The sequence below is a fragment of the Salmo salar genome, chromosome 15 (genome assembly GCF_965601325.2).
Source record: "Salmo salar chromosome 15, fSalSal1, whole genome shotgun sequence".
Lineage (NCBI taxonomy): Eukaryota > Metazoa > Chordata > Actinopteri > Salmoniformes > Salmonidae > Salmo > Salmo salar.
Window position 1 is genome coordinate 50,835,008 of NC_138305.1, and position 10,589 is coordinate 50,845,596.

A 10,589-nucleotide genomic window follows, 5' to 3' on the forward strand; every position below is an offset into this window, starting at 1 on the left:
CGGCAAGCTCCGGCTGGCCTCCTTCAACCTCTTCCTGTCCCTCACCGTCCCTGGTCACATACAGTTGAAGTCAGAAGTTTACATACACTTAGGTTGGAGTCATTAAAACTCGTTTTTCAACCACTCCACAAATTTCTTGTTAACAAACTATAGTTTTGGCAAGTCGGTTAGGACATCTACTTTGTGCATGACACAAGTCATTTTTCCAACAATTGTTTACAGCCAGATTATTTCACTTATAATTCACTCTATCACAATTCCAGTGGGTCAGAAGTTTACATACACTAAATTGACTGTGCATTTAATCAGCTTGGAAAAATCCAGGAAATGATGTCATGGCTTTAGAAGCTTCTGATAGGCTAATTGACATCATTTGAGTCAATTGGAGGTGTACCTGTGGATGTATTTCAAGGCCTACTTTCAAACTCAGTGCCTCTCTACTTGACATCATGGGAAAATCAAAAGAAATCAGCCAAGACCTCCACAAGTCTGGTTCATCCTTTGGAGCAATTTCCAAATGCCTGAAGGTACCATGTTCATCTGTACAAACAATAATACGCAAGTATAAACGCCATGGGACCACACAGCCGTCATACCGCTCAGGAAGGAGATGCGTTCTGTCTACTAGAGATGAATGTACTTTGGTGCGAAAAGTGCAAATCAATCCCAGAACAACAGCAAAGGACCTTGTGAAGATGCTGGAGGAAACAGGTACAAAAGTGTCTATATCCACAGTAAAATGAGTCCAATATCGACATAACCTGAAACGTCGCTCAGCAAGGAAGAAGCCACTGCTCCAAAACCACCATAAAAAACACAGACTACAGTTTGCAACTGCACATGGGGACAAAGATCGTACTTTTTGGAGAAATGTCCTCTGGTCTGATGTAACAAAAATAGAACTGTTTGGCCATAATGACCATCGTTATATTTGGAGGAAAAAGGGGGAGGCTTGCAAGCCGAAGAACACTATCCCAACCGTGAAGTATGCTTGGGGACAATGACCCCAAGCATACTTCCAAAGTTGTGGCAAAATGGCTTAAGGACAACAAAGGCAAGATATTGGAGTGGCCATCATAAAGCCCTGACCTCATTCCTATAGAACATTTGTGGCCAGAACTGAAAAGGCTTGTGCGACCAAGGAGGCCTACAAACCTGACTCAGTTACACCACCTCTGTCAGGAGGAATGGGCCAAAATTCACCCAACTTACTGTAGGAAGCTTGTGGAAGGCTACCCAAAATGTTTAACCCAAGTTAAACAATTTAAAGGCAATGGTCTTCCCTGTGGCTCAGTTGGTAGAGCATGGTGTATGCAACGCCAGGGCTGTGGGTTCGATTCCCACAGGGGCCAGTACAAAAAAAAAATGCGTTGTATGAAATGTATGAATTCACTTCTGTAAGTCGCTCTGGATAAGAGCGTCTGCTATATGACTAAAATGTAAAAAATGCAATGCTACCAAGTACTAATTGAGTGTATGTAAACTTCTGACCCACTGGGAATGTGATGAATGAAAATAAAGCTGAAATAAATAATTCTCTCTATTATTATTCTGACATTTCACATTCTTAAAATGAAGTGGTGATCCTAACTGACCTAAGACAGGGAATTTGTACTAAGATTAAATGTCAGGAATTGTGAAAAACTGAGTTTAAATGTATTTGGCTAAGGTGTATGTAAACTTCCAACTTCAACTGTATTTCCCTGGACTTTGTCACTGGTTTGCCTCCGTCTGATGGCAACACCACACTATCCTCACGGTGGTGGACAGGTTTTCCAAAGCCGGCCATTTCTCTCCCCTCCCCAAGCTACCCTCTGCCAAGGAGACGGCACCATGAGCGGTCATGGTGCCGTCCGGATCCATGGACTTCCGGTGGACATGGTCGCCGACCCTGGTCCTCAGTTCTCATCCCAGTTCTGGAAGGCGTTCGGCACGCTCATTGGGTCATCGGCCATTCTGTCCTCCGGGTTTCACCCCCAGTCTAATTGCTAGTCGGAGCGAGCCAATCAGGACCTGGAGACGACTCTTCATTGCCTTGTCTCCGCCTACCCCACTACTTGGAGCCAGCGACTCGTGTGGGTAACGCAACACCCTCCTCTGCTCAGCCACTGGTCTATCGCCTTTCGATTGTTCGATGGGTTATCAGCCCCCGCTCTTCCCTGAGGAAGAGGTCAACATACCCTTGGCCCAGATGTTCGTCCGCCGCTGTCGCCATACCTGGAAGAGAGCCCGGTCTGCTCTTCTCAAGACCATCTCCAGGTATCGACGACAGGCGAATCGCCACCGGACCCTGGTTCCCCTTTATCGTCTCGGGCAGAGGGTACTGCTGTCCACTCGGGATCAGCCCTTCCGGGTTGAGTCCCGCAAACTTTCCCCCCATCTTATCGGCCATTTCCCCATCTCTAAGATCCTTAGCCCCTCTGCTGTTCTTCTTCTGTTGCCCCACACCCTCCGTGTACATCCCACTTTTAATGTCTCATCGATGGCCATCCGGTATACACGGTGAGGCGTCTCCTGAGTGTTCGACCTCGGGGCAGGGGATTCCAGTACTTGGTTGACTGGGCGGGTTATGGTCCAGAGGAGAGGTGCTGGGTCCCAGCTAGGAGCATCCTGGACCCAGCCCTCATTGTTGAATTCCACTGCCAACACCCCAGTCAACAAGGTATGTGCCCGGGTAGGACGCCAGGTGGCGTCCCTAGAGGGGGGGGGTACTGTTACACCCTGATCTGTTTCACCTGTCTTGTGCTTGTCTCCACCCCCTCCAGGTGTTGTCCATTATCCCCTATGCATTTCTACCTGTGTTTTCTGTTTGTCTGTTGCCAGTTTGTCTTGTCTCATCAAGCATACCAGTGTGTTTTTCCCATACTCATGTTCCTCCCTTGCCCCTGTTTTTCTTGTTTTTCCGGTTTTGACTACCCTGACCCTGTGCCTGCCTGCTGTTCTGTACCTTACTGACTCTGCCCTGGATTACCGACCTCTGCCTGCCCATGACCTGTCGTCTGCCTGCCCCGTTTTGTTAATGAACATCTGTGATTCAACACACACACACACACACACACACACACACACACACACACACACACACACACACACACACACACACACACACACACACACACACACACACACACACACACACACACACACACACACACAATGCACTGTCATGGTTTTCACTCCATGTATTCTCTCAGGCCTTGCTTTGTTTTGAAGCATTTAACAGTCATTGCAATACGGTTTCTTCTCAATGTGTATTCTATGTTGACTATTAAATGCTCCTCATTCCCTAAAGCATTTTTAGACATACAGGACACAAACAATATGATTTCTCCCCTGTATGAATTATCATAAGCACTGTGAGCACAAAGCCAGTGGTGTAAGACGTGTCACTATCTGTCCTTGAGCTGTTCTTGTCTATTAATGATCTGTATTGTGTCATTCTGTATTATGTTTTGTGTGGACCCCAGGAAGAGTAGCTGTTGCTTTTGCAACAGCTAATGGGGATGCTAATAAAATACAAATACCAATGGCGATGATATGTTTTCGCCCCTGTCTCCTCATATTCCGATTTGAACTTGGAGTGAAATTTACTTTAGAGACGCCAAATCAAAGAGGACATGGACAGAGCTCCATTATCAGCTCTAAGGGCAGGAAATCCATGCAATTGTCCCATCCAAAATAAAATCACCTTTTATTGGTCACATACACATGGTTAGCAGATGTTATTGTGAGTGTAGCGAAATGCTTGTGCTTCTAGTTCCGACAGTGCAGCAATATCTAACAATTCCACAACAGATACCTAATACACACAAATCTAAATAAAGCAATGGAATAAGAATATATAAATATATGGATGAGCAATGACAGAGCGGCATAGGCTAAGGTGCAATATATAGTATTAAATACAGTATATACATATGAGATGAGTAATGCAAGATATGTAAACATTATTAAAGTGGCTAGTGTTCCATTTATTAAAGTGGCCAATGATTCTTCAAGTCTGTATGTAGGCAGCAGCCTCTCTGTGCTAGTGATGGCTGTTTAACAGTCTGATGGCCTTGAGATAGAAGCTGTTTTTCAGTCTCTCGGTCCCAGCTTTGAAGCACCTGTACTGACCTCACCTTCAGGATGGAAGCGGGGCGAATGGTCCCATTCAGACTTCTACCACAAGGCCTACTTCAGCCATGCTCTACTAGGTTTCTTAGGATTCAAACCTTCTCAAACAGCCTAATTCATTCTCTTTGGAGGGATAATACACTTTTCACCGTTCTTCAACAGTCTTTGCGGTACTGTATGTTTGCTCCCGTTTGGTGGGTGTGGCAAAAGTGTCCCACATGAAAAAATACAGTTATATAGTTTACTGTAGTATAAATACTGTAATATTACTATTGTAAAATATATATAGTTTTTTTTGCACACATTACTTTAGTATTTGAAAGAATGGTCATGACACACATCCATACTATCATCCCAGTCACCATAGATCCACTCCAATTCACATACCGCCCCAACAGATCCACAGATGACACAATCTCAGTTGCACTTCACACTGCACTCTCCCACCTGGACAAGAGGGGAAATAACTATGTGAGAATACTGTTCATGGACAACAGCTCAGTGTTCAACACCATAGTCCCCTCCAAGCTTATCACCAAGCTAGGGCCCCTGGGGCTGAACCCCTTCCTCTGCAACTGGATCCTGGACTTCCTGACAGGCCGGCCCCAGGTGATGAGGGTAGGCAATAACACCTCCGCGACGCTGACCCTCAACGCGGGGGCCTGTCAGGGGTCTGTGCTTAGTCCCCTCCTGTACTCCCTGTTCACCCACATCAGTAAGACCAAGGAGCTGATTGTGGACTTTAGGAGAAAGAGGGGAGAGCATGTTCCCATCCACATCGAAGGCGCTGTTGTATAGCAGGTTGAGAGCTTCAAGTTCCTTGGCGTCCACATCACTAAGGACTTAACATGGTCCACACTCACCCGCGCATATTTGGTATGGGCCAGCAGATCCTCAAAAAGGTCTACAACTGCACAATCGAGAGCATCTTGACTGGCTGCATTACCGCTTGACAATGCAATTGCACGGCCCTTGACCGCAAAGTGCTACAAACAGTGGTACAGACAGCCCAGTACATCACTGGGGCCGAGCTCCCTGCGATCCAGGATCTCAAAATCAGGTGGAGTCGGAGGAAGGCATGAAAATTGCCAAATACTCCAGCCACCCAAGCCATAGACTGTTCACTCTGCTACCGTCCGGCAAACGGTACCAGAGCATCAGCTCTCCGACAACAGCTACTAACCCCAAGCCATAAGACTGCTAAATAGTCGATTAATGGTACCCAAACTATCTGCACTAACTCTATCTTTCACTGACCCTACGCACACTCACTAAACTTTAGAAACACACCATATACACACTCACTCACACTACACTGTTACACCGACACAAAATCCTCACACACTACATACGCACACACATAGCACACACAGGCCACACACACACACACACACCACACACACACACACACACACACACACACACACACACACACACACACACACACACACACACCACACACACACACACACACACACACACACACACACACTAATTTGCTGCTACTACTCTGTTCTTTATTTTACTCTTATAATTATCTATCCTGATGCCTAGTCACTTTACCCTGCCTTCATGTACATATCTACCTCAAGTACCGCGTAACGCTGCACAGTGATCTGGTACTGGTACTCCCTATATATAGATCCATTCATGTGTATTTTATTTGATTCCTCTTGTCTTACTTACTACTTAATTTAGTGTTATTATTTTTATTTCTCTGCATTGTAGGGAAAGGTTTGTAAGCAAGCATTTCACTGTAAAGTCTACACCAGATGTATTTGGCACGTGTTGTAAATAAAGTTTCATTTGATTTAAATACTTGTAGTCTCCCTCAGGCAGTGGCAGAGAGCAACTTCTCTGTCTCTGCCCATCAACAACTGGACACATTTATATCTCTGGACTTGTGGGTTGGTGTGTGTGCTCAAAATGAGTTGTGTGACATTTGTATGTTGTTCTTCATAGTTAGTTACTACTATTGCCTATTGTTTGTTGTCCCTCTGTGTTTACTGTGTTTTTTAATACTCTGCAGGTGGCATATGCAATCTATACAGTCCTTTGCCATTTATTCTGTAAGATTCTGAATCTGCAATTGTGCTCTGGTGTATTCATTTGGTATGTGTGTATTCATTACCTTTGTTTCTGTCCATTACAGAACCACTAGCTTTCCAACTTTTATCCCCATGTTCATCTTCCTCAGTGTGTGTAAAGAAAATGATTCTTTATTCTTTGGTTCACTAAATTATTGAACCAATGCATCCTGCTTTTGTATGTGGATGCTACAGTTTCCGCATGTATACTATGTTAGCCTTTTAAAATGATAAACTTGGATTAGCTAACACAACGTGCCATTGGAACACAGGAGTGATGGTTGCTGATAATGGGCCTCTGTACGCCTATGTAGATATTCCATAAAAAATCTGCCGTTTCCAGCTACAATATTCATTTACAACATTAACAATATGTCTACACTGTATTTCTGATCAACTTGATGTTATTTTAATGGACAACATTTTTTCTTTTCTTTCAAAAACATGGACATTTTTAATTGACCCCAAACTTTTGAACAGTAGTGTATGTTATTTTTACACTGTTTGCAAACTGATATGTGACACGTATTAATGCCAAAATAACATGCAAAACAGGCTAGCCCAAAAAATGCTAAAAATGCTCTGCCCCACCTGCCCTGAATGACAAGTCGCCACTGTTGTAAACACAATTTATTTTGTCTCTCCCCAGGTAGTCCTGTGTGGCTTAGTTGGTAGAGCATGGTGTTTGCAATGCCAGGGTTGTGGGTTTGATTCCCACTGGGGACCAGTGTGGGAAAAAAAAAATGTATGAAAATGTATGCACTCACTACTGTAAGTAGCTCTGGATAAGAGTGTCTGCTAAATGACTAAAATATAAAATGTTCTAACATGAGGGTGGCATTACAAATTTGTCCTAAGTAAGCAAAAATAACCATCATATTTCAAATAGATGTGCAGGTATATTGTAATATTGCAAGTTCCAAATACTTCAACTCACAATTTGCATTTACAGTGCCTTCAGAAAGTATGCACACATTTTGTTGTGTTATGAAGAGGGATTCAAATGGTTTTAGTTGTAGTTTTTGTCAACTATCTACTCAAAATACTCTGTATTATCAAAATCAAAGAACAATAATAATATAAAAAATAAAAAAACAATATATATTGATTAGATAAGTGTTCATCCGCCTGAGTCAATCAATACATGTTAGAATCACCTTTGGCAGCAATTACAGCTGGGAGTCTTTCTGGGTGCCTCTAAAAACTTTCCACACTAGGATTGTGCAACATTTTCCATTATTCTTAAAACATTCTTCAAGCTCTGTCAAATTGCCATAGATTTTCATGCAGATTAAATCAAAACTGTAACTCGGCCACTCAACAACATTCACTGTCTTCTTGGTAAGCAACTCCAGTGTAGATTTGGCCTTGTTTTTAGGTTATTGTCCTACTGAAAGGTAGTGTCTCCCAATGTCTGGTGCAAAGCAAACTGAACCAGGGTTTCCACTAGGATTTTGCATGTACTTAGTTCCATTCCATTTATTTTTTATCCTGAAAAACTCCCTAGTCCTTAACGATTACAAGCTTACCCATAACATAATGCAGCCACCACTTTGCTTGCAAATATGGAGAGTGGTGCTCAGTAATGTGTTATATTGGATTTTTGCCAAACATAACACTTTGTATTCAGGACAAAAAGTAATTTGCTTTGCCACAATTTTTGCAGTATTACTTTACTGCCTTGTTGCAAACAGGATGCATGTTTTGGAATATTTGTATTCTGTACAGGCCAAAGTGTAATAAATAACTTCACCATTCTCAAAGGGACATTCAATGTCTGCTTTTGTTTTTTTAACCCATCTACAAATAGGTGCCCTTCTTTGCGAGACATTGGAAACCCTCCCTGGTCTTTGTGGTTGAATCTGTGTTTGAAATGCACTGCTCGACTGAGATAATTGTATGTGTGGGGTACATAGGTGAGATAGTCATAAAATAAATCATGTAATACACTATTATTGCACGCAGAGTGAGTTCATTCAGTACTATGTGACTTGTTAAGCAGTTTTTATTTTTATTTTATTTTATTAATTTGTAAAAAATGTAAAAAACATCATTCCAATTTGACATTATGGGGTATTGTGTGTAGGCCAGTAAAAAAAAAATCTACATTTAATCAATTTTAAATTCACTCTGTAACATAACAAAATGTGGAAAAAATCAAGGGGTGATAAATAATTTCTGAAGGCACTGTACCAGTATGAAGGGCCCGGTGTGTCTAATTGAGAACACCATTGACGGGAAACTGTGTGTAGTCCACAGCGCACTTGAAACCCTGAGCCAGACTGAGCAGCATGTGGTAGTGGTGGCAATGGTCGGCCTGTACCACACCGGCAAGTTGGAACTCATAAACAAGCTGTCTGGGATGAACATTAACTATTACCTTGATTTATTAGCTAATAAAATATATTATTCTTCGCTGGTAGTAGGCCTGGTTAGTAATTATTAGGGTCTGACAGCAAATTTCCTTAGATGCCTCAGAAGGTAGAGGCTCTGTGTGGTGGTTATTTCTGTATTATCAAATCAGGAGAGACAAACTTATCACACAAGTCCGAGTTATACTTAATCATAAAATTGTATTCATTTATTAATAAGGGAGCAAGGTCACTACATGCACACAGAATGAATAGAGTGAGCACTCAATGATTCTGAGTTGGGGCTTGCCTGATACATTCCAACTTTTTTACATTTTCTTTATCCACCACAACTATCTCAATGTGTCAAACCAATCCATAGTCTTCTGTGTTCTCGTACTAAGAAGTGTTTGTTCTTAGAATAGAGGATAAGGAGAGATTTTTTCGCAACAGAGATACTTCGTTCCGAACACGCAAGTTTCATACTTACAGGGGGTGGGGGTAAGAACACGAGATGTGCACAGCCATGGTGGATTTAGATACAGTTAGGTGACAACAGAATCTTACACAACCAGAGTAACAGGATTGTACATACCTATCATTTAAAGTAACGCTAATACTAATCCCCCCCCACACATTCCCCTCTCAAGCATGGCAAATCTTACTAACATTTGTTGCAGAGTATATGAATTATAAAAATTTAAAAAAACTGAGAATCAAAGCCCTTCAATGTCGAATACCTTATTCCATGTAAGCTTCCTCCGTTTTGGAAACTGAGTTTACAACCTTTATTCCTCAAAGCCAACATGTACTTGCACATGTTTAATCATACAGAATAATACATTGTTGAGGAAAATACAGAAATAAGAAACAGAAATTAGAAATGCTCCCTAAGTTACGGGAGAACCAGTGTCTAAACACAGGCCTCATCACAACAGATAGGACAGTCATCGCTCTGATAAAAAGCACATTGATAGGGGTAAGCATGATGAAATCATTTCTCGTGGCTTCACCCCAGGGGGGTAGTAGTGACTGTTATTTAAGTCCTGCCATGGGACTGAGCAGTCATCAGTCGAGTCCGTACCATTTTGTCCTTCTTCCAGGACAGGTTGTCCTTGAGTCACTGTCCATATGGCAACTGTAATGAGAAGGCTCGAGACAAAAGCAAAAAAACATGATGCGTAGAGTCTATGCCAGATTCTCCCATGGCCATTTAGTCGGTGACTTCCGGCATCTCGGGTCCTCCATCCTCAGGGTCTGGTGGGCAGTACGGCACCTTCCTGCAGTGGCTGGCGTGGATCCAAGTAGACCTCTCAGCTACATGAACAATAGTGGGGGTAATCAGCAACACCTGGTATGGTCCAGTCCAATTCTGCTGGTTCCAATGCTTTCGTCCAAGGTCTTTCACCACCACCCAGTCACCTGGTTGCAGTTTGTGCAGGATACCCACCAGAGGCTGGGGTAGAGCCGCTATCACCCTGGGGAAAATAGCCTTCAGGACAGTGTTTAGAGCAGTACAATAACGTACCATGTCATCGTCACAACCCATCAGTGTCAACATGTTCTGTGGGAAAGGGGAATTGATCATTCTCATTGGTCTACCTCTCAGAACCTCATGAGGAGCCAATCCAGTGGTTCTGTGGGGCCGCCCTCGCATGTACATCAGAGCCAGGGGCATCACAGTTACCCAGGGAAGCCCTTTCTCTGCCATAAGCTTCACCCTCTTAGATTTTAGGGTCTGATTAGCACGTTCAACTAAGCCCCCCGATTACAGCCAATAGCTACAATGGGTCCTGAGGTCTATTTGCAGACTCTCAGACAAGTTCTGTATCACTAGGTTCACAAAGCGGGAGCCATTGTTGCTGGTTAATTTGGATGGCAACCCCACCTTTGGGTGATCCAAAGGTGGGATTCTTGGCCACTGCCATAGCAGTGGAATGTCGACAGGGGAAAGCCTCTACCCACTTGGAGAAGGCATCCACTATCACCAGACAATATTCTCCCCTGGCAAGGGGAGAGTTCAATGAAATCAATC